This window comes from Bos javanicus, chromosome 9 (assembly GCF_032452875.1).
Source record: "Bos javanicus breed banteng chromosome 9, ARS-OSU_banteng_1.0, whole genome shotgun sequence".
Lineage (NCBI taxonomy): Eukaryota > Metazoa > Chordata > Mammalia > Artiodactyla > Bovidae > Bos > Bos javanicus.
In genome coordinates this window covers 71,970,571-71,998,490 of record NC_083876.1, presented here as the reverse complement: position 1 = coordinate 71,998,490, position 27,920 = coordinate 71,970,571, and the positions used below count along the sequence as shown (strand labels likewise).

Genomic DNA, 27,920 nt, shown 5'->3' with positions numbered 1-27,920 from the left:
AAAGTGTATATGAAAAGCTGTCATTTTGATGAATGGCCTGCCTTTATGGCAAGACTTCTTATTCCAAAGTTGAAAATCAAATTGTGGCAATGGATGTGTCATTGAATACTGTCTGGATAGCAAAGGCTATTAATCTCTTATTAATACAATTTCACCGAAAAGAACTTTTAAATTTTCATTTTTTTAAGAGAAAGCAGCGTATTGCAGTTAAACCATTGGTAATGTTATTCCTGCTATGGTTAACTTTTTAAAGTTACTTTAAAAGTTTTATATTATACTAAAATAGCAGAAATTTATCTTAAAAACCAGACAATTCAGAATGGAATAAAAAACAAAAATTTGAGCTCCTTCCTTTCTCATTCATTTTTTAGGAGAGTCTTTCTTAATTTATTGGCATGAGATTTCATGATTGTTGCAGGCAGTTAACATATAATGTAAAATTATGTGAAAATATATTTTTCTCTGGTGGAATAGAAGAGGACAATGCAGTCAAAATAATTAGATCTTTGTCTAGGCTAGTTGTACTTCTGTTTGAATGAAATTTGCTGAAGTTATTTGAATATGGTTTCCTTAATCAATTTGGCCCTATACTTTATTCCACCAAGTATTATTGTTTTCTCTAGTATAGAGAAGCAATTCTAAAATAATTTTTTTGGATGATACATATTATAAACACATTTGGGAAGAGAAATTTTTGATTGATGCAAACTTTACTATATTTACAATTTTTACCTGAAGGATTAAGTCAGTTCACATGTGAACCAATAAGTACTTATTGAGATATTCATGATTCCAAAATGTATAATATAATGAGTATAAATGTATGTGAAATAAAGCTCGCTCAGTCATGTCCAACTCTTTGTGACCTCATGGACTGTAGCTCTCCAGGCCCCTCAGGCCCCTCTGTCCATGGAATTCTCCAGGCAAGAATACTGGAGTGGGTATCCATTCCCCTCTCCAGAGGGATCTTCCCAACCCAGGGATCAAACTTGGGTTTCCTGATTCTTTATTGTCTGAGCTATCAGGTAAGCCCATAATGTATAGTGAAATTTATCTCTAGAGAAAGAAATTCAAGCTGCTTAGAAAGTAGTGAGAACAGCTTAAATCAGCAAAAGTGGGCAAAAGTCAATATGAAATTTCCAAAGAAAAATAGTTAACAACCTCTCTTACTGTCAATTTTGTGAGCAGATGGTCAGAACCTAGCTTGTGCCTCTGGAAAGGCATTCAAAGCTCTTCTAAAAGGCTTAAAATTTTTGGAAAATTCTGATTTTATTCATAGTAAGTCACTTCATTCTAATAGTCTTTGAGTTTCTAGTTCCTAGGCTGGCCACTAATTCAGTTCAGTTCAGTTCAGTTCAGTCACTCAGTCATGTCCAACTCTTTGTGACCCCAAGGACTGCAGCATGCCAGGCTTCCCTGTCCATCACCAACTCCCAGAGCTTGGTCAAACTCATGTCCATTGAGCCAGTAATGCCATCCAACCATCTCATCTTCTGTTGTTTCCTTCTCCTCCTGCCTTCAATCTTTCCCAGCATCAGGGTCTTTGCTAATGAGTCTGTTCTTCACAACAGGTAGCCTAAGTATTGGAGCTTCAGCTTCAGCGTCAGTCTTTCTGCCACTAATTAAGCACAATTATATTTACCGTAAAACCTGCTGGCCCAAAGTAATCCACAAATAATGTGATCTGGAAGCCTCTTGGGAAGATAAGGTCTTTTTGTGGCTCACAGCCCATGATATTTCCTTCCCAGACATCTCGCTTGCACTATGAATCTTGTTCCTGCTTTGTCTTTTCTATTGTTTTAGGTGTTCTTATTCCTTATTCTCTATTTTGCTTTTGCCCAATATTCCTATTGTTCTCTAGTGTCTGTAGTCTTCTGATTCCCATTGCTTTTGTGTATTCACTTTGACCTACTGTGTTGATGCATTCCTCAGTTCACCACCACTCCATTGGTATTTGTTCCTTGGACTGTGGTTTCTCTTGAGATTGGCCAATCTCATACCTGTACCTTCTTTGGTGACTCTGTACCTTCTCTGTTTTACTAAGGCTCGCCTTGCCCTATATGTTCCTCTCTCTTAATCTTGCTGGTAGCCATTCATAATACTGTCATCCTTGGTCTATTGTCCTTGTGTCCCAATATAAAAAATGTTTGTATACATACACACACATGAATAATCAAACTTACGTAAACACATATGTATTTCTTTTTATAAATTCATAAATGTTCCTGATGCAGGCTTTCCTTTCTTTTTCTTTTTTTCCCTTGGTTTCTTTTCTTCCCAAACTTCTTCCCCCACATTGCATGCTAAGTCACTTCAGTCATGTCCAACTGTTTGCGACCCAATAGACTGTAGCCAGCCAGGCTTCTCTGTCCATGGGATTTTCCAGACAGGAATACTGGAGTGGGTTGCCATGACTTCCTTCAGGGAATCTTCCCCAGGGATTGAACCTACACCTCTTTCATTTTCTGCATTGGCAGGTAGGTTCTTTACCACTAGTGCCACCTGGGAAGATCCCACATTAACCTTACCTATTAAACTCCTGCCAACCATGTGCAGAGTAGCCATATTAGCTATCTAGTCTTATCTGTCCTTAATAATTACATACATATATCCATATAATATACAGACACATACATACAGGACACCAGGCAGAAGTTGCATGGGATTTTCTGATCCAGGCTTGGAAGTTGCATAGCATCACTTCTGTTGTACTATATTGATGGAAACAGTCGTAAGTCCACCTATGTAGATATCACCTTCTGATGGAAGGAATGTCAATCTTTGGAGCCATGTTTTAAACAACCACTATGGGTATTCTGGTCCCAAATTATTTTCATTTCTTCTACATGCAAAATAATTTATTCTCTCTCAGGATCAACCCTCCTTTCCCCTGCTCATGTTTCATTCCATTATAACATCTAGTTCAGGCTTGTTGATATCCAGAATCTTGTTACCTAAAGCAACTCTAGAGGGAAGAGTTTCTTGAGATAGAGTTTCTTGGGTTCAGCCCTGAAAATACCATTCCTCTCAATCTGAAGATCTGTAACCTAAAAAATAGGCTGTTTGCTCCCACACACTTAATTTAAAATTGTGGGATAGACTTTGGATAACTGCCAGACACTCCCATGCAAAAAGGGGGACAACAGAAGGTATAGCACTCACCGGTGCTATCTGAAATACAGCTGAAATACAGCTGGGTAGTATGGCTGGTTTTCAAATTAGGGATCAATACTGTTCCCGGGGACCATTGTTTCTACTGGGACTACCATTTCTCTGTGGATTTGCTGTTGTCCTGAGAATCTTGGTTCTAACTTGTGATTAATCCTTCCTTTCCATTAGAGATGGCCCAAGGTGCAGCTGAATAGTTTTCCCAAAGGCTTCCCTTCATTTGGCATTGTTAATGTGCAAGTTGATACACTTCATTTAAAACTCTAGAAGCTTCTTGTGTACAAATTTAAAATCTATCCTATTGGATAAAAGTGACACTCACAAATCTCTTCCAGGTAACACTTTCACTACCGTGGGCTCCTGACAAGTCTGCTATACGTTAACACTCATCATGCATTCTCTGAAACCTTAAGATACTTAGAAGATCTTTTGTTGTCCGAAAATGTCTCTGAGGCACCATCTGAATTAATTCTGAAATTATAGCTGCACATTAGCTTTGTATTTACCAGGAGACCACATTTCTGCTTATTTGGCATGTATCCTAAGACACTGTTCACTTTAAGAATCTTCTACAGGAAGAGATTGGAAACAGTTTTATTTTGAAGTCCATCATGACTTGGCTGTTTTATATTTTCTCTACATAACCTGGAAATGGACAATTTTCTTCTTTGGTTTATCTTGCTTTATCCATACCATATGGTATGTGGCTGAAATAAACCAGTGGGCAATTTTTTTTGTTTGTTTTGCATTCTACCTGAAGATCTCCTTAGCCAGATCTATTGTTTGATGAGGTACATTTCTAGTTCCATGTTATCTCAAGCAATAATTTTGCCAAACTTTTCCACTATAGAATAAGGATCTCCTTTCCTCCAGTTTTCAACATTTTCCTCAATTATCCTTAAGCTCTCACTGACAAAGACCATTGGACTTAAAAAAAAACACACAATATTTATTTATTTTTGAGTGTTCTGAGTCTTCAGTGCAGTGTGAAGACTTTCTTTCCCAATGCGGTGGCTTCTTTTGTTGTGAAGCACAGGCTCCAGGCACACAGGCTTGAGTAGTTGTGGCTCATAGACTTGGTGGCTCTGCAGCATGTGGGGTCTTTCCAGACCAGAGATTGAACCTGTTCCCCCTGCATTGGCGGGCAGATTCTGTTTTAACCACTAGACCACCAGGGAAGTCCTGACCATTGCATTTTTGATAGTGTTTTCCTCAAGGCTCTTTCAGCTTTTAAGCACCATCTGGTCCCCAGTCCTAAAGTTAATGCAGATGTTTTAGGATCTTGCTAGTGGCTCAGATGGTAAAGCGTCTACCTATAATGTGAGAGACCTGGGTTTGATCCCTGGGTTGGGAAGATCTCCTGGAGAAGGAAATGGCAACCCACTCCAGTACTCTTGCCTGGAAAATTCCATGGATGGAGGAGCCTGGTAGGCTATAGTTCGTGGGGTCGCAAAGAGTCAGACACAACTGAGTGACTTCAATGTCATGTCATTTTCAGCAGTATCTCACTTCCAGGTAACAATTCTGTTTTAGTTACCACTGCTATATAACAAACTACCTCCTACATTCAGAAGCTTAAAAAATATTCTTTTTGTCTTGCTCACAGTTTTTGGCTCAGCAATTCAGAAAGGGCCTCTAAGGGTCAGTTCTTGCTTGGGGTCTCTCATGTAGGTGTTGCCAGATATCAGCGGGGGATACAGTTTTCTGGAAGCCTAGTTGGGCTGGATGCCCAAGATGCATTACTTGTATGGCTAGCAATTGATGTCCCTCATTCACTTGTAGCTCAGCTGGGGCTTTTGACATGGCCTTTCCAGCATAGTAGAAATTGACAATTTTCATGGTTGTTGGCTTCTTCCAGAGAGTATCTCAAGAAGGCTGGACAGAAGCTCTATGCCCTTTTTTGACTTAGCCTTGAAGTTCACATCACTTACACCTTATTCTATTGGCTGAAGCAATCATAAGTCTTTCTGGTTTCAAGGGGATGAGACATAGACCCCACCTTTTGGTAAGAGAAATGTGAAGTAATTTGGGGATCACATGTTACATCTACCATATTAGGGTAAACATATCAACAAATTACCTTGACAGTCTGTTTATTTACTAATTTGACAGCAGAGTAAACTGCTCATTTGAACAATGTCTTACATGCAAGAATGATTAAATTATTTCTGCATCTAATCCAAATGTGGTCAGTATAGCAGTCCATCTTCTCTTCTAACCACAAGACTGCTGAAAAAAGCTGGCTGTAAAATATTAGACTCGACATCTTGGCAAAAGAAAACAGGGCTCTCAGCAAGGCATACCCAGTGACAGAAACAATTTTCAGGACTTTATCTTTGGATTTAGACCTGTGGTTCACCCAATCCCTTTTCCTTAGTTTATTGAATAACTACAAATGGCACACCTAGACTCTTGCCAGGTTTTCTTCTGTGGTGACGATGGGGTTTCAGGCAGCTCCTTTAGGAGAATGTCTTGGCTTGGCTAGAAACAGTTCTATATGTGTTTTACAGAGATAAGCAGCTAAATCAGAAGAACGTAGATTTGAGTTTTCCTTGCTGGGAAACGACTAGGGTCCACCATAAACAGCTATCTATGAAGCATATCAGGACTGTCATTAAATACAGAGGTGACACGAGATGCTTACAGGGGAACTAGTGGCTTTTAACTTGAATGGGAAAGGTTCTTGCAGTTTTGCAACAGGGATACTGTACTTTCCCATTATGGTGGTTGGCATCACTGTTGCTTAAATTGGCATAGTGCCTTCACATACAGGGAGGACTTGCAGAACATCCAGGGTATTAAGTTATTACGTTAATGTGATATCAGAAAGGAATTTGAAGTGCTGACAATTATTTCACTTAAGATAAAGATAAAAAGAAATCAGAGTCCCCTCATCATTAATCCTCTCATATTCTTATCTCCATTCAGGTTGGTCTTGTTCTTTCCTGGTGGTCTGGGGACTTCCCCCTCCTCTGCCTGCTGGCTCATCTCCCAATCCCTTCACTGAAATACTGAATCTTCTAATTCGTCCCCACATTGTTAAACTTTATAGAAAGTTGTAGAGAGTACTCCTTTCACCTTCTCAACTTCAGACTGAAACATGAATTTGCTCTGATTATACTCCCTTCCTAAAACCCATCAGAAGGGAGACTGTACATTATTCTTCTCCCCCCAATCCTAAGGTTAGACGATCGAGCCAGATTTCTCCGAGCTCTCTTACTTGACCTCTCTATGATATTGGCATGAATATTTAATTACTCCTTCTTGAAACTCTCTGTTATCTTGGCTCCCAATGCATTATTCTTTTTTATTATACCCTTTCTTCCAGATTTTTTGTATTGGCCCCTGCCCTTTGCCCTGCCTTCTTGTAGAATTGATTTTCTCCAGGATTTTCCCTTGTCTAAAACCATGTCCATAATCTCTAATTTTCTACATCTCTTCACTTCTGGCATCTCCAATACACTCACTCTTTTTTTCTGCAGTCTTTATTTTAGTTAATGATGTATCTATCCACTTGGCTATGAAATGGAAAATCTCAGGGTCAACTTTTACCTCAAGAATCAGTTAGTGACCACATATAGTGGATGCCCCCTTTAAAATATTTCTTGATTCAACTTCCATCTTTCAATAATTGCCACTTAGTTCAGATATTATCTTTTCCAATTTGATTTTAGGATTCTCTTGCTTGATTTTACTCCCTGCAGGCTCTGGCACCACCAATCTATTCTCCATACTGAGACCATAATAGTTTTTCTGCTATACAAGTAGAACTACTATTTTCTTTTCAAAAATTCCCCGCCAGTTCCTTGTTTTATGCAGGATTAAATCCACTAAACCAGCCTGGCTTTTTGGTTTTGTATCCTGCTTTTTCTTTTTAGCTTAATAAACAGCTTTTCAATTTTTTTTTTTTAATTTTGACGAAGTATTTTTTTTTAATGAAGTATAGTTGATGTACAATATTATATGAATTACAGGTGTACAAATGGTGATTCTCAATTTTTAAAGGTTATACTCCCTTTATAGTTATTATAAAGTATTGGCTATATTCCCTGTGTTGTATAATACATGCTTATAGAGTATTTTATATCTAATAGTTTATCTCCTACTGCTATATTACCCTTCTCCCCTTCCTTCTCCTCACTGGTAACCAACCCCCATCTCTCTATCTGTGAGTCTGCTTCTTTTTTGTTATATTCACTTGTTTGGTTTGTTGTATTTTTTAAAATTCCACATATAAGTGATATCATATAGTATTTGTCCTTCTCTGACATTTAGCATAATACCCTCCAAGTCTATCCATTTTGCTCCAAATAGCAAAACTTTATGTTTCTTTATGGGGAATGGTATTCCATTGTGTATGTATGTATGTATGTATGTGTATATGTGTGTATATATATATATGTGTGTGTATATATATATATGTGTGTGTATATATATATATGTGTGTGTATATATATATATGTGTGTATATATGTGTGTAGGTATATATGGGCTTCCCTGGTGGCTCAGATGGTAGCGAATCTGCCTGCAATGTGGGATATCTGAGTTTGATCCCTGGGTTAGGAAGATCCCCTGGAGAAAAGAATAGCTATCCATTCCAGTATTCTTGCCTGAAGAATTCCATGGACAGAGGAGCCTGGCAGACTATAGTCCACGGGATCACGAAGAGTTGGACATGACATAACACTTCAATTTTTTTTTTTTCATATATATGTATATACCACATCTTCTTTATCCATTCATCTATTGATGGACACTTAGGTTCATCCCATATCTGGGCAATTGTAAATAATGCTGCTATGAACATTAGGGTGCATTTTGAATTAGTATTTTGGTTTTTGGATATGTACCCTGGAATGGAATTGCTGTGTCATATGGTAGTTCTATTTTTAGTTTTTTGGGAAACTGCAGTATTGTTTTCCACAGTGGTTGCATCAATTCACATTCCTACCAAGAGTTTAAAGGTGTTCCCTTTTCTCCACATCCTTGCCAACATTTGTTATTTGTATTCTTTTTTTATGATAGCCATTCTGACAAGCATGAGGTGATGTCTCTTTGTGGTTTTGATTTGCATTTCCCTGATAATTAACAATGTTGAGCATTCTTTTGTGTGTTTGTTGGCCTTCTGCATGTCCTCTTGGGAAAGTGTCTATTCCATCCTTCCACCCATTTTTTAATTGTTTTTTTTGCTGTTGAGTTACATGATGTGCTTATATATTTTGCATATTAACTACTTATCAGTCATTTCATTTGCAAATATTTTCTTTAAATAGTGTTTTTAAATAGAAAATGACATGTTCTTTTAAACTTCTTATATACAGACTATATGCTCCCAATGTCCAAAGTATTTTCCATCTTCCTTCCTCTGAGAAACAATCCTTTTCAAGACAAGGGTCAAACATTATCTTTATTATTGAGCTATTGAGTTTTTTTTCTACTATAGTACTTGGGGAATAGAATGGAATAAACTATATTTATTGAATGTTAGGTATTCACCAAAGCATTTTGCCAAGTATTTAAAAATTGTTATTTCACTGAATCCTCTCAATGCATAATTACTGTTACCCCTTTGTAGATGAAGAAACTAGGCCTTAGAGGGAATGGATAACTTCTTGAATATGTGAGTTTACTGAGGGCAGAGCTTGTGTCCATTTGGTTCACTTGCCAATAATAGCACTGAGTAAATATTCACTGAAGAAAGAATGATGGGAGGCTATTCCACAGAGCATGAGCTACAAAGAGAGAAAATATCTATAACAGAAGTTCTCAGAATAATGGGGTTTGTTGTGACACGGCATAGGAAACAGGAGTAGAGGCAGAGGAGAGGAAATGTATTTTTCCAAAAGGAAATTTAATATTTGAGCTTAAGGCAGTAGCATTTTAATGTTGATATTCTTGGGAATATATGGGTACAGGATTAGAAAAGGATTGCTCTATGTCTGCAGTAATTTGTGGAATGTGCCATCTGATAATGTACCACATGACAACTAGATAACAATAAAGACATTAAGACACTCAACCAATTTTATTTTTCCAAACCAACCTTATTTGTTAGTATGTTAAAAATAAAAAGTAGAGGATTTTGGTTCCTGTTTCTTCAGTTTATCTTATCACATTATTCACAACTCAATCAATCTTCAAAGTTTAGTAAGCAGTAATATTTATTCTTTTGTATTTCTGGAAATAGTTTCAAAAATCTTTAAAGCTTTTTTTTTTAAATTAGGTGTTTATTAATGTTGGGTTAACTAATGTTTGAAATTTATGTAATTTTGCCTGGTATTAAATTGTAGCATTTACAAAGTTCCAAGTGGATCAACCTTTTAAAAACTTAGAACATGCAAATATTAAATCATAGGTGAATATTGAAAAGAACAAAAGAGAAGTGCAAAGTAAACATGAAACATGAAGGCAAGCCAGTAGTGTTTGTCATGCAGGACACATATCGTGTTTTTTATAGGACACCTCAAAATAGGTCAAGAAACCTGGAATTTTAGATTGGGATTTTGAGAACATTTTAGTGAAACTCCTGGTTGTAAAGTGAACAAAAGAAGTACAGGAAGGAAAGTGACTTATTACAGTCAAGAACAAAGCAGAATTAGAGCTGGTGACTATCACTCAACATGTTTCTAAGACCTTGATTTTTCTTAATTTTCACTATTGTCTATCAAAGGGATGAATTATCAATGGAGGAGTGAAACCATCTAGCTGATGACATCAGAGTGCTGGCAGCTAGTGTAGTTTGTTATGGAAGAAGGGATTCACTTAAACTGTGTCACCATCACCTTCTCTAATATGGGCCCCTTGAGGTCTAACACAGCAGAGTTAGAGGCATAAAACATGATAAATACCCTGAAAATATAATTTGAGCCTCTAACATGAGGACTTGTAAGAAACATAACTTAGAAAGAGGCAATTAAGAAGGATGTGCTTATCTTAGGTTTGCCCAGATTATATATAACCTTGCATTTTAATATAAAACTGCCAAAGTCAGTAACAGTTTGGTTTATTTTGTGGGGGAAGGGAGAGCGGACATGCAGACACATCAATTAGGGGAGAAATTCTTGCTTAAGAGTTATCTTTATGGCTTGTAATTGTAAACTATTCTATACTCTCTATTTGTTAAATAAAAATGATTATTCATGGACTATTCACTCCTTTTTCTGCTCCAGTCTTTAGTTTTACTCCAAAGGGTAGAAAGATCTGCTTTAACTCAGAAGGGTTTTGAAGATTTCCAGAACCAGGGACCTTGCATTTCTCCCACTAGTACTTATCCAAAGCTGAGGTATCCGGCTCAGGGCTTTGTGAGAGAAAGCTCTTTGAGTGTCCTGCATTTGGCCAGCTGCCAGCTTTGCCACATGATGATTAAGTGTGCTTTTACCCGAAAAAGTTCAGAAAAGCTTAAATTATTCTTCAAAAACAGAAAGTCTTATCAGACTTTATACACAATTTAAAGCCCAGATAATGACCAGCTTTTCCTACCTCTAGACAGACACCGCTACAGAGACCAATCACCAAATGCAAGGAAGAGATACAGATCTCAAACCCAGAAGCACAACTCAGAGCACCTATGCCTTTACCAGGCACCACTGGTAAAGCACTCCGTTATCTAGAGCTACTTCCTGTCCTCGCCCCTGACCTTTCCAAATAGCCAGGTATTTACCTGAATTTCTATTAAGCCAGATCTGGGAACCTACACTTTCCTTATGAAGGACATGTAGCTATGGATCATTTGATTTTACTCTCCTCTTTGTTCAAACCCATACGAGGACTCTGATAAACACCAGGAAAGATTAGCACGGTGAAAGAATTAAAGTCCAGGTGTGAAGTAGAGGATTAGGGAACAGACTATTTAGGAGATGACGAATCTGGGTTCCTACATCTTTAAATACAAAGGACATGTTATTTTATGGAGTAAATTTTAAGTGGCTATCTATTGCACTGCTTATAATAAAAAGTCCCATATTTTAGTTATTTTTTACAGTAGAGAACTAAAAACCAGTTTCTGATAGTTCTCCAGTCTGCCAAATCAGATCACTTCCCTGTAGCTTTCTTGACTTTCTTACCCCCAACTTGGTTCAACCTTCTTATTCACACATTTTGGACTCCAGCTGAGAAGACAACATTTCCAGTTCTGAATGAACACTGTCTCTTGGCTTCCACTAAACTATTCAGTCAAATGCAAGCAGGCAAAACAGCCCCAGGCCTGATTTTGCTTGAAACCTGCTTAATCCATAGTGGCTGAACCTGAGCTGCCCTTGTTTACTTTTTAAGTTGGTAGCTGAACCTCAACTGACTCATCCACTGCTATATGCTAATCCTTGATCCTCCCTCAGTATTGTCCCAGAGTCAGTAACATTTGCTCAGTTATTCATTTACTGGTCTAATATGCACCACTACTAAGGGATATAAAATGAACGCGATGGATGTGGTCCTGCTCTTTGGAACTTAAAGTCTTCTCAGGAATGAGTGTGTGTGCTAAGTCACTTCATTCATGTCCAACTCTTTGCGACCCTATGGACTGTAGCCTGCCAGGCTCCTTTGTCCATGGGATTCTCCTGACAAGAATATTGGAGTACGTTGCCATGCTCTCCTCCAGGGGATCTTCCTTATCCAGGGAACAAACCCACATCTTCTGTGGCTTCTGCATTTATACACACACACACATATATAAATATATATATATATATATATTTTTTTTTTTTTACAACTGAGCCACTGGAGAAGCCCGTGTTTTGGAATACAGATAACTAAACATGCTGGGGGAAAGGAAGAATAATGTGTTATGTAGTTACCAAGGGAGGATGCTTAATCTGATTGTGAAGATCTGGAAGGCTTTCCAGAAAAGGTGGAAGGTGAAAGCTATAGAATGAGTTGGAGTTACTCAAGAGAAACCTGAAGATAATGCTTCAGACAGAGAAAACAGCCTGAGTCAAAGTCTGGAGAAAAGAGGGCATGACTATCTCAGGAAAAGAAAGTAACTCCACATGAGTGGGTCATAGAATGTGTGCTTTGTAGGAGGTGGAGGAGCTGGGAGGCAGGGTGGGAAACAGTAAGTAGAGGCTGGAGGGGACTCTGTGAAGTCCAGTAATCTTCCCTCAAGGGGGTTGAGAAGCCCCTGGAAGGGACATAATTGGATATGTGTTGTTAAAAAGATCATGCTGGCTGGAAAGCAAGCACTCTGGTGGGGCAGTTATGAGGCTGCTGCACTAGTCCAGGCAAGAGGACATAGAAACCTGCTGAGGTTCAGTAGCGTTGAGGGTGCAGAGCAGTGAGTGGACAGGAGGGAGATTTAGAAGGCAGAATTGATACCCTTGGAAACCAATGAGATGTAGGGAATGAGGGAGTGGAAGGAGGCACCCACATTACCTTGGTTTCTGGACTGAGCAACTGGGGTGAATTATGATGTCTTTTTCTGAGCTAGAAAAGGAGAAGCATTTAGTTCTCTTAGTTCCCAATGATCAGCCATATTTTCTTACCCATTCTGCCTTTTCTCACCCTCTTCTCACCCTCACTGACTTGCCTTTTCCTCATTCCCTACTTTAATGCTGGTTGTGGCTGACCTCACCTCCAATAGTTCCTGGCTCTGTTCCACTTCAGAGGTGCTTTGTTTCCTCATATGGAAAACCTGGCCTCACAAATTCATGCATTTGTACCTACTTTTTTTTTTCTGTCAGAAATGTGTAACCTGCCCATTTTTTTCAGGCAAACTTTGCCAGTCTACCGAAGCCCTGTTTAGCTATGACTTCCTCAGTGAAGTCATTCCCAGCTCCAAAATGTGGACTACGTGGTCCACCCCGTTCTTCTACATCCCTTGGTTCACATCTCCATTGCAGGACATTCTACCTATTGCATTGTCTGTCTCTTTTGTCTTCACCTTCTCACCAGTCCATCACTCACACAGGATTATCATTAGCTTCTTGCAGACAGCTAACTATACCTATCGTTCATATTTCTACTATCACCAGCAAAAGGAGGGGCTTGCATATATTAGAGACTCAAGTAGAGTTTAATTATGAAATACAAATGAAATGTCTATATGCTTTTCTTTACAGATTGCTTCCAAGCTTCATTTTCTTCAAATATTTTTTCTCATTCTTACTCATGGATTAACCACTCATGTTGTACAGACTAATGTTGTATATATGCAATGGAGAACACACTAATTTTCTAACATATCACCAAGTGCTTCAGCAGTATGGGACTAGTTGTGATATCTCAGACAAATTACTAGAAACTAAATCTTGGTTTCCTCAAATATTAAATGGTAATAATATCTATCTCATTCGTTTGTTGCAAGAATTGTCCAAATGCATTTAGAGCACTTAGCAGAGCACCTGGAGCAATCAAATTGCTCAATAAATGCCATCTCTTCTTAATCTCTGCTCTCTTTATAATTGCTTAAACTTTGTATATTTTCATAACTTCTGATTTAAAAAAATTTTTATTCTAGCGATTGTATATGTATATATCTAGACAGCATATTCGGAGAAGGCAATGGCAACCCACTCCAGTGTTCTTGCCTGGAGAATCCCAGGGATGGGGGAGCCTGGTAGGCTGCTGTCTATGGGGTCACACAGAGTCGGACACAACTGAAGCGACTTAGCAGCAGCAGCAGCAGCAGCAGCAGCAGCAGCAGACAGCATATTAAAAGCAGAGACATTACTTTGCCAACAAAAGTCCATCTAGTCAGGGCTATGGTTTTTCCAGTAGTCATGTATGGATGTGAGAGTTGGTCTACAAAGTAAGCTGAGCACAGAAGAATTGATGCTTTTGAACTGTGGTGTTGGAGAAGACTTTTGAGAATCCCTTGGACTGCAAGGAAATCCAACCAGTCCATCCTAAAGGAGATCAGCCCTGGGTGTTCATTGGAAGGACTGATGCTGAAGCTGAAACTCCAATACTTTAGCCACCTGATGCAAAGAACTGACTCATTGGAAAAGACCTTGATGCTGGGAAAGATTGAAGGCAGGAGAAGGAGATGACAGAGGATGAGATGGTTGGGTGGCATTACCGAATCAATGGACATGAGTTTGGGTGGACTCTGGAAGTTGGTGATGGACAGGGAGGCCTGGCATGCTATAGTCCATGGGGTCGCAAAGAGTCAGACATGACTGAGCGACTGAACTGAACTGAACTGATGTGTATATATATGTGTGTGTGTGTGTGTGTGTATGTATGTGTGTGTGTATGCACACTGCATGCATTTGACAGACATCGATAAATCCACTTTTAAAAGCAGTGCACATTTAATACATTGGTCAAGAGAGCTCTCATGTTGTGTACGTTTGCCTTTAGCAACAACCTTGTGAAATCTCTTGTTTTGCAGCTAATTTGTCTTCTACTTTTTGCTTATGTACATTTTTTTCTTGTTCCAGTGGGAACCATATCTTTTATTTTTTTAAACTTGTAGAATGCCAAGCACTATGTTTAATGCTTATTAGGCATTTAGTAAATATCTGAACAACTCTAGCCTTGCCCCTATGACCTGGAAATATGGGAGAAGCTGTTCAGTCTCTCTAGTTGTGTCTGCGAAGAGCCATGAGCCTCTGGAGGGAGAGACAAGAGGTCAAGAATGATTATTTCCCATCAATGCAGAAAGCTCTGAAAATCCTCTTGGCTGTTTTTCTGAAGCTGGAGGGAGTTCTTTTTCCTCTCTCGTACTCTGTGTCGCAAACCAAAGTGAACTCTTGAGGAACAATGAGGAAGATAGAAGCTGATCCAAAGTTCCTACCCTAACCTCTATGGCTGCAGGATTCAGATATCGAGGGTTTGGGTTCAGTAATCAGGATGCTTTTCCAAGCCTTCTGGTTAAAGGCACTGGTTTGTGCACATTTGTCTTGCCACCCACAGCCTCCTATGAGTATTAATTGTAAAAAAAATTAAATTATGTACACTTCCTTCCTTCCCTTCTTTTCTTCTTTAGAAATTTTTTATAGATATAAATGATACATGCTTATTACAAAAAAATTCAAGCAGGTATATTTTATTTCTTCTAGGCTGTTTTTTTTTTTAATTTTTATTAGGATCACCCTTTTTAGCACAAAAATAAGAGGTCTTATTTTTGTGGATCACGCGTGCACTCTATGTGGTAGCATGTCTAACAGGTAAGGTGATTCAGGACAGTTTCAGAGACTTCTCCACACCACACTTACCTGTATGGGATCTTCACGGTAAGGTTTGTTATTTCAAGATCTCTTCCTTTCATTACCAAAAGAAACTTACCTAGATGTGAAATGTTAATGTCAGTAAAATGATCAGAGGGCTAATTTAGGGACATTAAGCTATTAACCCCAGAGTTATCCATTTTATTAATATGGTCCCATTGTCATTAGAAAATCAAGGATATGAAACTCAGAAAGTCCATCACAGAGCTTTGACTATAGTATATGCTCACTAAACATTTGATGAATGAATAAGTAAAGGGTTAAGTGATTTAACATCACCCTATATGTATCTCCTAGGATGTCTGTTAATTTTCTCCAAGGTTGCCTACATATTTTCCTCGGTGATTCCTCTAGAATTCTTTACCTTTGAAAGGTGGATTAGAATGTGTGTACTTCTGGGAAAAGTTATGGTAACCATCACATTTAACCAATATAATTAGTACATTTCAGAGCATCTAATGAGCCATGGCATTAATCCATGATGCTCAAAGTTAGGCAAGCAGATTTCAAAAATTATTAACTGTAAACACTAATGTTTTAAGAGCTTTTTCTTTTGTTTTCTGCTAAAAATGGCATATGTGAAAGAAATACTTTTAAATGATTCACCCATTTCACAGATTTAAAAAATGAGTTTTGGAATTTTCCCTGGGTTTTGCATAGAAAATTAGTAGTAGGTGAAAGCTAGAAACTCAGGAATTTATTTCTTCATCCTGTGTGTAACCGTTTGGAGACAGGCCGTCTCCAGACCATATTTTCTTTTTAATGGCTATAAAGTGAATGAACTCAAAGAACAGTCTAGCATCCTGCTGAGATTGATATGAAAAAGGACAGGGGGAGAAAAGATTCCTCATTAATGGATTTATATTCTAGTGATAGGACTTAGGGGTGGAAAGGTCATTTTGGAAAGTAAAGTGAAATATAGAGCATGCAGAAAAATTATCTTGTTATCTGACTTAGAAACATGGGGCTGCACGTTATCCTCTGTTCGTTTATTTTTTCTCCTAGTTTTCCTTTTATTTTTAGATAAATGTGAGTCAGACAGATGAGACAAGAGTAATTTTTAGAAACTCTCTTCCCTTGCAAGCTTTTGGGAGCAGAGTTTCACATGTTTTATATGGTCCGATTGGAAGTGCTATTTGACTGTTACAGAAGGACAAGGCATTCAGTCAGAATCTGGGGATAAGTGGGCAAAACAATGAGAACATCTTATAAAAAGTTGAGTATATGAGGCTGTAATCAGACAAAATATAAAACTTAATCTCAAGACTGAAATTGAAGTTCTTTCTAGATTATGAAGGAAGGAAAAACAATGTACCTCTGAAAGGACTTTTTTAGTTCAATAAGAAGAGTGAGATTAGAAGGTAACTATTTAGATGACTCTTTAGATGACCCTATGGCTTCCCTGCTGGCTCAGATGGTAAACATTCTGTCTGCAACGCAGGAGACCTGGACTTGAATCCTCGGTTGGGAAGATACCCTGGAGGAGGAAATGGCAACCCATTCCAGCATTCTTGCCTGGAGAATCCCATGGACAGAGGAGCCTGGTGGGTTACAATCCATGAGGTTGCAAAGAGTCAGACATGACTGAGACACTAACACACACATGCTTGGTGAAAGGTCACTTACATATAAACACCTTCATTTAATTTTCAGTAATTTCTTGGCTGGGGATGTTTCATTTTTTAAAAACTATAGATGAGAAATTTTAGTAAACATGTCATCCAGAGTCTCATTTACAGAGGCCAGATTCAAACCCAGTTTTCTCTGGCTCCTACTCTCTACTCTTACCCCATCCAGAAGCTCTCTTTCTTTTGTCTTCCAGCACTAGGGATGCAGATGCATAAAGCATACTGTGCCCCAGAGACCTCATCAGCACACACACACAGATGTATCTGTGTACATATATATAGGTCTATGGTGAGATACAGCTTGTGACTCAGTCATGCTTGAGGCACAGTCTTAGCAGAGAGTAGGGAATACTCAGCTCTGCTGAGGCTGGAGTGGAGGAGGTCAACCAGGATTTTATGGAAAAGGAGGAAAAGCCAGTTGAGCTGGGTCTCCCATGTTGACAGGGCATAGTAAATCATCTGAGATGGAAGGGACTATCTGCACAAAATGACTTGGAAACAATAACACAGAAGATGTGTTTGTAGCATGGCCAGATGAAATACAGGGCCATCCAGTTAAATTTGAGTTTCAGGTGAACAACCAAGACTGTGTTAGTATAAGTATATCCTATACAATATTTGTAATATACTTATGCTAATACTGTAAATTCTCAGTTGTTTATCTGAAACTCGTTCGGGCATTCTGTCAATTTATCTGCTAAGTCTGGTCATGCTATGCATTAGGGTTTCATGGAAGAATAGTGTGCAAGGCTAGGAGCCCCAGGAAAAGTGTGGAGAAGGTGAGGTAAAGGGCCTAAAGACAGAAGATCAGGATTTTGCTGTACATAGGATAAACAGGATTAAAAATAGGATTGCCCTGCAAATGAGTCTCTGCTTATCCTGTGACTGGATTAATTTATGCCACTTAGTTAAAAACAAGAAGCAATTGAACAAAGAATTGTCTCTAATGAAAAGGACTTTTCTTCTCAAAAGGTCATATAATAAAATGACTTCCAACATGGAATTGTATTATCACATGCAAATCCTATCTAAACTAAATGAAAGATACTGACTCAGTAGCATGGAATTCTGCCCAGAGTCACAGAAGAAGGCATATCCCCTGAAGACATTCAGGAATCACTCTGTGGATGATGGCAGGAGGCATTTTTACATTTATTTAAAAATTTAAGGGCAATAGGTCATTAAAAAAAGCTATCACATTACAGTATTTTTGCTTAACGATGTCCTCTGTATCTATGACATTGGAGATACAGCATGTCCCCTACACTGATGGTGTTGGCTGAAAGGAGGCATCTACACATTTCAATATGACATTCAGAAAATAACATGGTCTGTGAGAGCAATGACTGCATGCCAATTTCGGCTTTTCTCTCCCTCCTCATTAAATATGTAACTGTGTCTTTTATTTACTTGTCTCCTCACTCCAGAAAGGATTTAAGGCAGCTCATAAATATGTGCAAGGCTCACCACTCCTACACATGTGGCTGCTCAAGCATTTTGATGATTGTACACTTTTAAGTTAAATGCAAAGACTTCTCTGTGATTAGTGTGTGTCTGCTTCTGGGGAAAGTTATTGTAATCATTACATTTTACTAATAACATTACTTTTGTTATTTCATAGTGTCTAATGAACAACAGTGTAAATCCCACAGGAATCATAGTCAAGCAAGCATATTTTGAAAGCTGTTAGACAGAAAAATTCTACTTGACTTGGAGATTTTGCCTTGATTTCATTTCTATTTCTTAGGGGCTTTCACTGTCCTTTGCTTAATTGTCTTCACTTTACATGAAGTTAAAGAAAGCCAAAAATCCAACTGTGGTAAAAACACAATCTGAGTTTCATCATCAACATTTTTACCTAAAGACCAAAACAAACAAACAAACAAAAAAACCATCAAAAGAGATACTGGTCATGTTAAAGGACTTTATCCATCGTGCTTCCCTAAGTGATTTTTACTTTGATAGGCATGCTATTCTTGCTTAAAAGTGTTATCAAGGATGTGAGTTGATAAAGAATAAGTCCACTTTTTAATCATGGCCTATTTGAGATCTTACCTTACCTGGGAAAGGATTTAAACTTCAGCAAGAGTGGTTTAGGAGTTAGAATTGAACATATTGGGATGCCTTGCCTTCTGGATGTTGTTTTCAGGGGTTTGGCAGGTAAGATACCCGCATCTAATTATGACAACATCAGGCTCCAAATGAGCTTGGCAAGCTAGATAAATTGGCCCAGTCTCACAGAATGAATTTTGATAAGAATAAACAATAAATACACATCCCTATACCTGGGTTCAGAAAACCAGCTGGAAAAAAATTGTTTGTATTGAAAATGCTGCTGGAAAAGATGGCCTAGGGTTTTAGGTAACAGTGAGTTCAATGTAAGTCAGCAGAGTGGTGGGGCTGCCCTAAGTCTACTAGGGTTTAGGTCAAATTTGTAGCAAACCTTCTAGGATAAGGAAGATATGATAACCCCACTCAACATTCCACAGTGCTCAAAAGTTGTTTCTAAATCCCGGGTTCGTGTCTAGGCACCCTGCTTTAGGAAAGGATGATTTCAAAAGCAAAAGATGTTATTTGGTGAGAGGATATAAAATCATGTCAGAGTAAGAAAAACTACAGGAACACAAGGTGTTTTATCTAGAGGAAAGAAGAGTTTCATTGTTGAGGAGGACAAGTTTTATTCTCTCTTCTGTCATATGTATACAAAGACCAATCTATAGAAACTTCCATATAAGGGTGGACTTGGCTGCTTTCGAAGGCCAGCACCTCTCACCTGTTGGAGAGACTGGAGAGTGGTGATTTTTCACATTGGATTTAGAGCTAGATCTTTACAGTCTTGTCTGAATCTGGTGCTCTGCAATTCTAAGGATGTTTAGAATATATATATATATATATATATATATATATATATATATATATATATTTTTGGTATGAATAAATTCTAAAGCTTTTCAGGAAATTTAGTGACATTGCTAGACAAAAAACAATGACACCAAATCAGCCTTTGTTATCACATAAACAAAACTACTGATTGATTGACTATAAAAATCAAGAGACATAGCTTCTTTTTCTGGTTATTGGGCCCATCTTGCCTACAGACATACCATTGCAACATAATGCTCAATATAAAAAGGCAAAATGAATTACAACAAATATATAGAAAAGCCTGATTGAGGTTGTTTGAAATTACATTAGCTTTAAATTCTGTTATAGTCGGACATTTTGTGTTGGTTAATTTCAGGTATCATTGTCTCTTTTCAGTATTTTAATGTACAATGAAAAATCTCCAGATAACAAAATCTTGTCAAGCCCCAGCCAATAGTTTACTTGTTTCCAAGAATATTTGATAATTTTAAGATACTCATATGACAAAATAAGTTAGTTCCTTGGAATTTGTTTTAGTAAGATTCATAAAATCAATGCTATGATTCCTTTTTTTTTTTGTCTTCCTATCAACACCCCTGGTATTTTATTTTTGCTAGCCACCAGCTGGCTTTTTTTCCCACCACGAAATGACTCTAAACTGCAAGATAATTATACAAAAAGAGATTTGCTCCAAAAGTTACATGGAGCCAACTATGTCAGCAATGGAAAGAACTAGTACATTTTGTTTTGGACATAAATAAAAGCCTAGATCTGGAAATTTGCTTCCTTAACCCCCAAATATTCTTCACTCAAGAATTCTAACTGAAGAAGCTCACCTTTTTCTTTTTTAATTTATTTCTGAAATTATGAGGTAAGAGACTTCCCCGGCAGTGCAGTGGTTAAGATTCTGTGCTTCCTCTGCAGGGGGCGCTGTTTGATCCCTGATAAGGGAACGAAGATCCTGTGATCAGTAAAAATAAAATTAAAAGACGAAACTATATGTAAAAATTTGCATTATCTTCATGACATCCCTTGTGATGTCAAATCACATTAAAATGTAAAATGCAGAACGTTGAATTATAGTACAATAGTGTATGTATTTGGAGAAGGCGATGGCACCCCACTCCAGTACTCTTGCCTGGAAAATCCCATGGACGGAGGAGCCTGGTAGGCTGCAGTCCATGGGGTCGCTAAGAGTCGGACACGACTGAGCGACTTCACTTTCACTTTCACGCATTGGAGAAGGAAATGGCAACCCACTCCAGTGTTCTTGCCTGGAGAATCCCAGGGACGGGGTCGCCTGGTAGGCTGCCGTCTGTGGGGTCGCACAGAGTCGGACACGACTTAAGCGACTTAGCAGCAGTAGTAACAGCAGTGTATGTATTAGCTAAATTAGAAGGCTAGATGGTGTTGAACTTCTCGTAACTAGGAATCCAAATCATGATAAAAGTTTTGATATACTTCTTAGTTAAAAACTCTTTGTGTTATGTAATTATCCCAGAGTTAAGGGGTCAGGTTTGGATGACAATGGGAGGGGCACAATACTTGAAAGTGAACCAAGAAGTGAGTAATCCACGTAGCTATGGATGGTCATCTTGTAGCCAATAAGGAAGCGACCAAAATTAACGGGGTTTAGGAGAGGAGCACTAAGTGCTTGAGTGCAGAGAGTCACAAAGAAATAGAGCAAAAGCTCAGATCACACCTTTCATGAAATTTGTTCTCACTTGAAATATTGATGATGTGAGTCAATAATAAATTATCTTTAAGATTAAAAAAAATACCTTGGGTGTTCAATTCCATTAGTGTCTCACTTTCTTCCCTTTCCTGATATTTCAATGTTATTATAAAGTATTCTTAGTTCCAGGATTTAAAAATCATTTACAAAAACTCAAAGCAAATTTGTCCAGCCATGGTTATCTCAAATTTTCCTGAAATAAACATTTAGGCAGAAAAGCAGGTGGCATGCTGCCTTCACAGGCTTATTTTTCAATAAATACAAGCTAGTTCAATCCACTGCTTTCCAGGTAAAATACCTCATAAGAGATGAATGTCTGAGGGTACTCTGCACTAACATTTTGCCCCAGTGTATAAACTCTCAGAGGTATGGAAAATCCATGAGGGTTGAAAAATCCATGAGGTTTATAAAATCATGTTGAAATAACTTTAGATCTTTAGCTCTCCAGAAGACTAAAAGAGAGGCTACCTTGTTTTCCTATGTTCTAACAAACCCCTACCATATTAAGAGCTCACTAGGAAGCATTCCAGTGTATATCGTGTTATGTTAGTGAAGGGCAAACTTCTACATTCAACTGGTGCATTTTTGAAAATCAAAGCACTGCTCAAATATGAAGCCTCTTAGTTACATATCATTTTAATAGAGCTACATACTAAACACCACAACTTGTAAATCATGAAAGAGCTTAGAGCCTGCAATGGTGAACAGGATTAAATTCTATCCTAATGACTTTCTCGGAAAAGCCAGCGGAAAATTAGCTGCATCCCACTAGGCAATAAATACATCACACTAAACAAAATTTAAACTAGAGGACAATCAACCTCTTTTCTTTGTTCTTTCAAAAGAAAAGCAGATTAGACCTTTGAAAAAAAAAGATCAAGAGCATTTTATGGGAAATTCAGAAAAAAAAAAAAAAACTATTTGGACTGAAATCAAATGTTATGAATAGTACTTTCTAAGTAATGACACATATCAGCAGCATTTGTAACCATAAGAACAATGTGATAAATTTTAATCACTTGGGACTCCAGCTCTGTGGGAAGTGCTCACTACACAGACATCATTTATAGGTTTCCAGTTATGACCTACGTCTAAAAGACATTTTAATGATAACTGGAGAAAGTAGATAGATTGTCTTCCTAGAGTGTTGAAGTTCCTGCTTGTTGTCATCCTCAGCTCTATTAAAGAGCAGAGGCTTTCAAAGGTACTCTTCAGTCTAGCAATCAGAATGCAAGACCAAAGGGATGGAACTATCTAAGATAAAATATGCCAGAAACGTACACTCCTTGGGATTTCCTGTGGGAGTCTGACCAAAATAGAGCAATATTAATAAATATAAATTCTGGAACACTATTATCAACAGAAACAGGGTCTTGAAACGTATCCTTAAAATTCTTCTAGTTTTCTTAGGCAGGTCAACTATTTCAATGTAATTGTGCAAAATGTTAGACCTCCCTATGGGGACAATTGCTTTAAATTATATTAAAGACTCAAAGATTCTAATAGACATGCTAAAGGAAGGAGTTTAATCTGTTGGATGCTCTAAATCTTTAAGTTTACTCAGGATCTCTCACTCAGGGTCCTTTGTCCCCATGGCCTTGAAAACATATGGGAATCAAAAAAAAAAAAAAAAAAGAATGTAGTTTCAAAGCATCTCAACAATTGGTGAATTCACTGTTTATCCTTTTCCCTGTTTTTACTGCATATTTAGATAGACATTCAGGTGATGCAGATTGAATAAGAGAAAGAGAAAAGAAATAACCAAGGAGAAGGCTTGTATTCTTAAACAATAAAGAATAATCACCTTAGTCAGATTTCTTTTTTTTTTTTTTTTCAGATTTCTTCTTAATAATTTGAAAAACATCCCTTTGAATGTAGCTCAAAGCCAAGTAAGATTTCCTGGTCCAAATTTTCTCATGAGGCAAGACCTTGTGGGGCTTGAGTCTTCAGCCTCTCTGGATTTTCCTACCATTCTGAGCAAGTGAATTAAATCTCACAGTCAGGGAGACACTGCATTTAACTGTTCTACCTTCAGAGCATTTGGCCACTAGCAATGTGGGGAAATGAAATGACTGCTGGCATTTCTCCTTGCATTCTAGTTTTAAAGTTTTTTTTTTTACCCTCCAGAATATAATCTTCCATAGTAGACTTAAAGAAGCCAATATATATATAACATCCCACTCAAATCTAGCAAGTTTATAACCAACTGGAGTAAAATCTTGTTTTACAAGATTGTTTGCCCAGAAGAGCTTATCATAAATGTGCTTGACTTCTCCAACTTTCAGCAAAATGAATAGCTGCTAAAATCAAAGAGTGCTAAGATGGGGCAGTAATAAGCATCTTGCCTTAAAAAGTAAATAAAACACATAAACTCAGACTTCTATTTCTAGTTGATCAGTTGTTTAAAAAAAATCATGTCTTTAAAGGTAGGAATGAACAAAGTGATAATACAAAGTACAATGATAATTACCAAATGGAATCACCAAACATGTCACTGGAGCCATATTTTATTTTACTTTTTAAAAATTTTTTATTTTAGTGTTTGGATTTTACTTTAAACTTTTTATTTATTTGGTCACAACGTGTGACTTGCAGAATCCTGGTTCCCAGACCAGGGATTGAACCCGTGCTCCCTGCAGTGGAAGCCTAGAGTCTTAACCACTGGCCTGCCAGGGCAGTCCCACTGGAAACATATTTTAGATTTTCATGAACTGTCAATATTACAGGCTATTTTTTATTGTTTCCATATTAAAATGTAGACTTTGTGTTAAGCTGACAAAATGAAGTTCTATGAATCAAGGTTTGTTAGTGGACACACAGAAGCAGCAGTATTTGTGTTGCTACTTGTTGCTTCTAATGATGAGGCTGGAGGGTAGCTGTTATGACCAATCTAGTTCATGGTTTAGTTCACCAAACAACTTCTTTCAAGTAAACAGACCTTTCTCAACTCAGCTGAGCCATAAGCACCAATGATGTGTGTGCATTTTCAGTCCTGCCCAACTCTTTGTGACACTGTAGACCATAGCCTACCAGGCTCCTCTGTCCATGGAATTTTCCAGGCAAGAATATTGGGGTGGGTTGCCATTTTGTTCTCCAGGGGATCTACCCCACCCAGGGATTGAACCTGCTTCTCCTACATTGTTAGGTGCATTCTTTACCATTGAGCCACCTGGGAAGCCCCACCTGAATGAAAGCCCATATGAAAGGGCTCAAGTTAATCTAAGATGTTTAGGTCATAGAGCTTTCCAGTTTTGAATAACCTTAACAATCTAGACATTTCCCTCCTCCTCCCATCCCATCAATGAATTACTTAATGACCCACCTAGTCTTCCAATCTAAGTCTCTAGACTTGGTTTAGTCTGGTTATTTTTTTTTGCTGCTTAAAGCCCACAGCCATGGGTTTGTTTGTTCTTATTGTTTTTCCTTTCTTTTTCTGTTTTGTTTTAAATTTTTTAAGGGAGATTCTTTATCTTCATGAGAGTCATGTCAGTGGAAATGTTTTCGCTAAATGCTTCATATTTTCTCTCAATCTACTCTTTCAGGAATGCTTTTCTTACGAGAAAACACCATGTCATGAACAGAGTGTCTGCAGAGCTGTTGAAAATGCTTCATGATTACAATACAGCAGAAGAATGATATCCAACACCAACTTCTTGGTTAGGTTAACTGCTTACGCTTTCTGTGATTAATAAGCTACCCTATAGATGAGCAATTAGAACTAGTTATTTAACCATAGTTATGGCTTACCATAGATGTGATAGGCTATTTACTCAAGGAGCCTTTTGAACTGTAGAATATTTTTAGTATTTTGGTTTCATTTGAAACACTATAGTTCCAACCCTTTCTCTGTTCTCTACTTTATGGCTGTGGATAAAGTTTAGACAAAGGAGCACTTCAATTATGTGTTTAATTCCAAGACTCTGTGAACCAGGCAAACTCCAGTGCATGACAAATTGTGCTATTTCACTTCACAAGACCTTTATTGCGGATCCTGGAGTTAAGGTTGACAGAAATATAATGATAATAATCAGCAATCACACAGGATAAGAGGAAATGAATAAAAAGAAGTCATAGTTGATGGATAAATGATATCTCATAAATGACAGAGGTTTGTATCCGATTCTTCAGACTAGCATTTTTAACCATTGTTTTTGACTTTTTCTTTCACAGGGGTGTTTATTGTTGAACAGTCAATCCAAACCACACTGTACTTTTGAACTTCCCATTCTAATGGGAAGGTCTTGTCAGGAAGAAATCTAAATTTGCACAGATTTGAGAAGTGATATAAGATACGACATACTCTGTTTTACAGCCTTTGAAGCTCAGACCCTCCACGCATATAACACACACATCATTCCAACACTCACAAAGCTCAGCTGTGACGAACAGCTCCTCTGAGACTGGAATTATTCAACCCATGTCCCAGCCCTGCTCATTGAAAACCTCCTCCACCAACAGGCCACTTTGAAGACCTCTGTGTTCAGGGAAGAGATGTGGCCACATCAAAGGTCAGGAACCAATCCAGTCTGGATATCTGTATGGTGTCTATACATTATGGTCTGCGAACTGGACTTGAAGTCCTTTTAAGCCCATCAGGGCACAACAATCAAGTTCTATAACATACATTCCTAATCAGGGGGCATCTTTGCTTTCATTTTCTTCATATTGCAGCCATATGAAAACATTATCTGACTTGGTTAGGATTCTGTGTATCAGAGATCCTCATGTGAAGTGAAATTTCTGTTATTAAAAAACAGAAGGCAGCCAATAAAATTTCTATCTCCAAATTCCTCTTCTTTCAATTGGTTCAGTCTGTCCAAAATAAAGCATGGCTTAAGTGAGAGTCAACAGACTTCTGCTTTGGAAATAATATCTTTGCTTTTCTAACATAAAGATATCTTACTTTTTGAGCTGCTGTTCTGTTTGCATGACAGTTACTAAATGAGCTCCGATGTCAGTTTTTAGACAACAGAATGTGAAAGATCTCTCTCATTGTTAAGTGAAAATATTGCTATATTCAAAGCATACATCTTCATTTTCAAGTGAGTTTCAGCCCTCCATTACTAATGACTGGAATTTTAAAAAACAGCAACAAACCACTCAGATATTTTTTCAAGACTCACAATCTGAATCCTTCCTTTTTGCCAAACCTCCCACTAGACAAGTAGGAAAGATAAACAAAGCAACAGACCCCTGGGTTGTACACACTGACAAGATTGCAGGCCCCGGGATTAGAATGTTTTATCCCCATATCCAGTGTCTCCCAGAAGGACATCTAGTAGGAGGAAAGAGGAAGCGTGAGGTTAGGAACTTAGAAAGATTGGGCAGATAGTCAAAGCATTGGAGAGATGAGGCAGCCTGTAACTCATTAGCTGAGCATCTCCCAGGGGCCCCTGCAAACATCCTACAGCCGGTAAAGGAAACAGAAATCTTCTGACAGCCGAGGCTGGTGTTATGCCTGCACCCTCTCCAGGTCAGGGTGTCGCTTGCACAAGGTGTGTTGGGGAGAGTCCAGGATGTGCTGCAAGTTTAAAAGCCTTACATCCATGTTTGCTAAACTGAAGACATGGTGAAAAATCTCATGGCCATGACTGCTTGCATGCAAGAGGAAGAGTGACAATGGTAAGAGAAAAAGAAAAAGCATTGTGACATTTCAAACGTCATTGGAAATGGATCAGACGAGTAAGCAACTGCTTAGCAGACAGGGTACAAGAGGTCCGCTGCTGTTTCAGGACAGTGCAGAGAAAAGCCCGTTGTTTTTGGTGATGAATTGACTGAAAAATCCTAAGGATTTTGTGCTTATATTTACTTCCAGGGTAAATATCCTAAGGATAAATATCATTCTGTTAGTGAAAGATGGATTGTTTTGATATTGCTCCTTCCATCCATTGAGAAATCATTTGCTCATCTATAGCTGTATTTGTTAGGAAATAGCACACTGTGCTTCTGAGAATTCACTGGACACATCTGATACCCAGACTCTCTTACATCAGTGGAATAACGGAGGGTTTGTTCTGGAAGGGCCTTCCAAGTCATCTCACCCACTGGTCCTCAATCCCAGCAGACACAATGCATCTTTAGCTTATAAATATTTTCTCCCAGTCTACCCAGGTGATGCCAGTGGTAAAGAACCCACCTGTCAATGCAGGAGATATAAGATATACAGCTTTGATCCCTGGATCAGGAAGATCTGGAGAAGGGAATGGCAACCCACTCCAGTGTTCTTGCCTGGAGAATCCCATGGACAGAGGAGCCTGACCGGTTACAGTCCATAGCATCACATACACCATCCTCTTTACTAGCTGAAATAAAATTCACAGTTAGGGCATTAATAAATGCCCTAACTATAATAATGAGGAA

The 27,920-nt window shown here is 38.1% G+C and overlaps 1 long non-coding RNA gene across 1 annotated transcript; it reads left to right on the top strand.

The window, feature by feature from the left end:
• Positions 1 to 923: 923 nt before the first annotated feature.
• LOC133254041 (uncharacterized) lies at positions 924 to 26,351 on the top strand. The gene is made up of 3 exons (XR_009738539.1): positions 924 to 1,025; positions 25,103 to 25,216; positions 25,731 to 26,351. It is a non-coding gene; the product is annotated as an uncharacterized LOC133254041 (long non-coding RNA).
• The last annotated feature ends 1,569 nt before the right edge of the window (positions 26,352 to 27,920 follow it).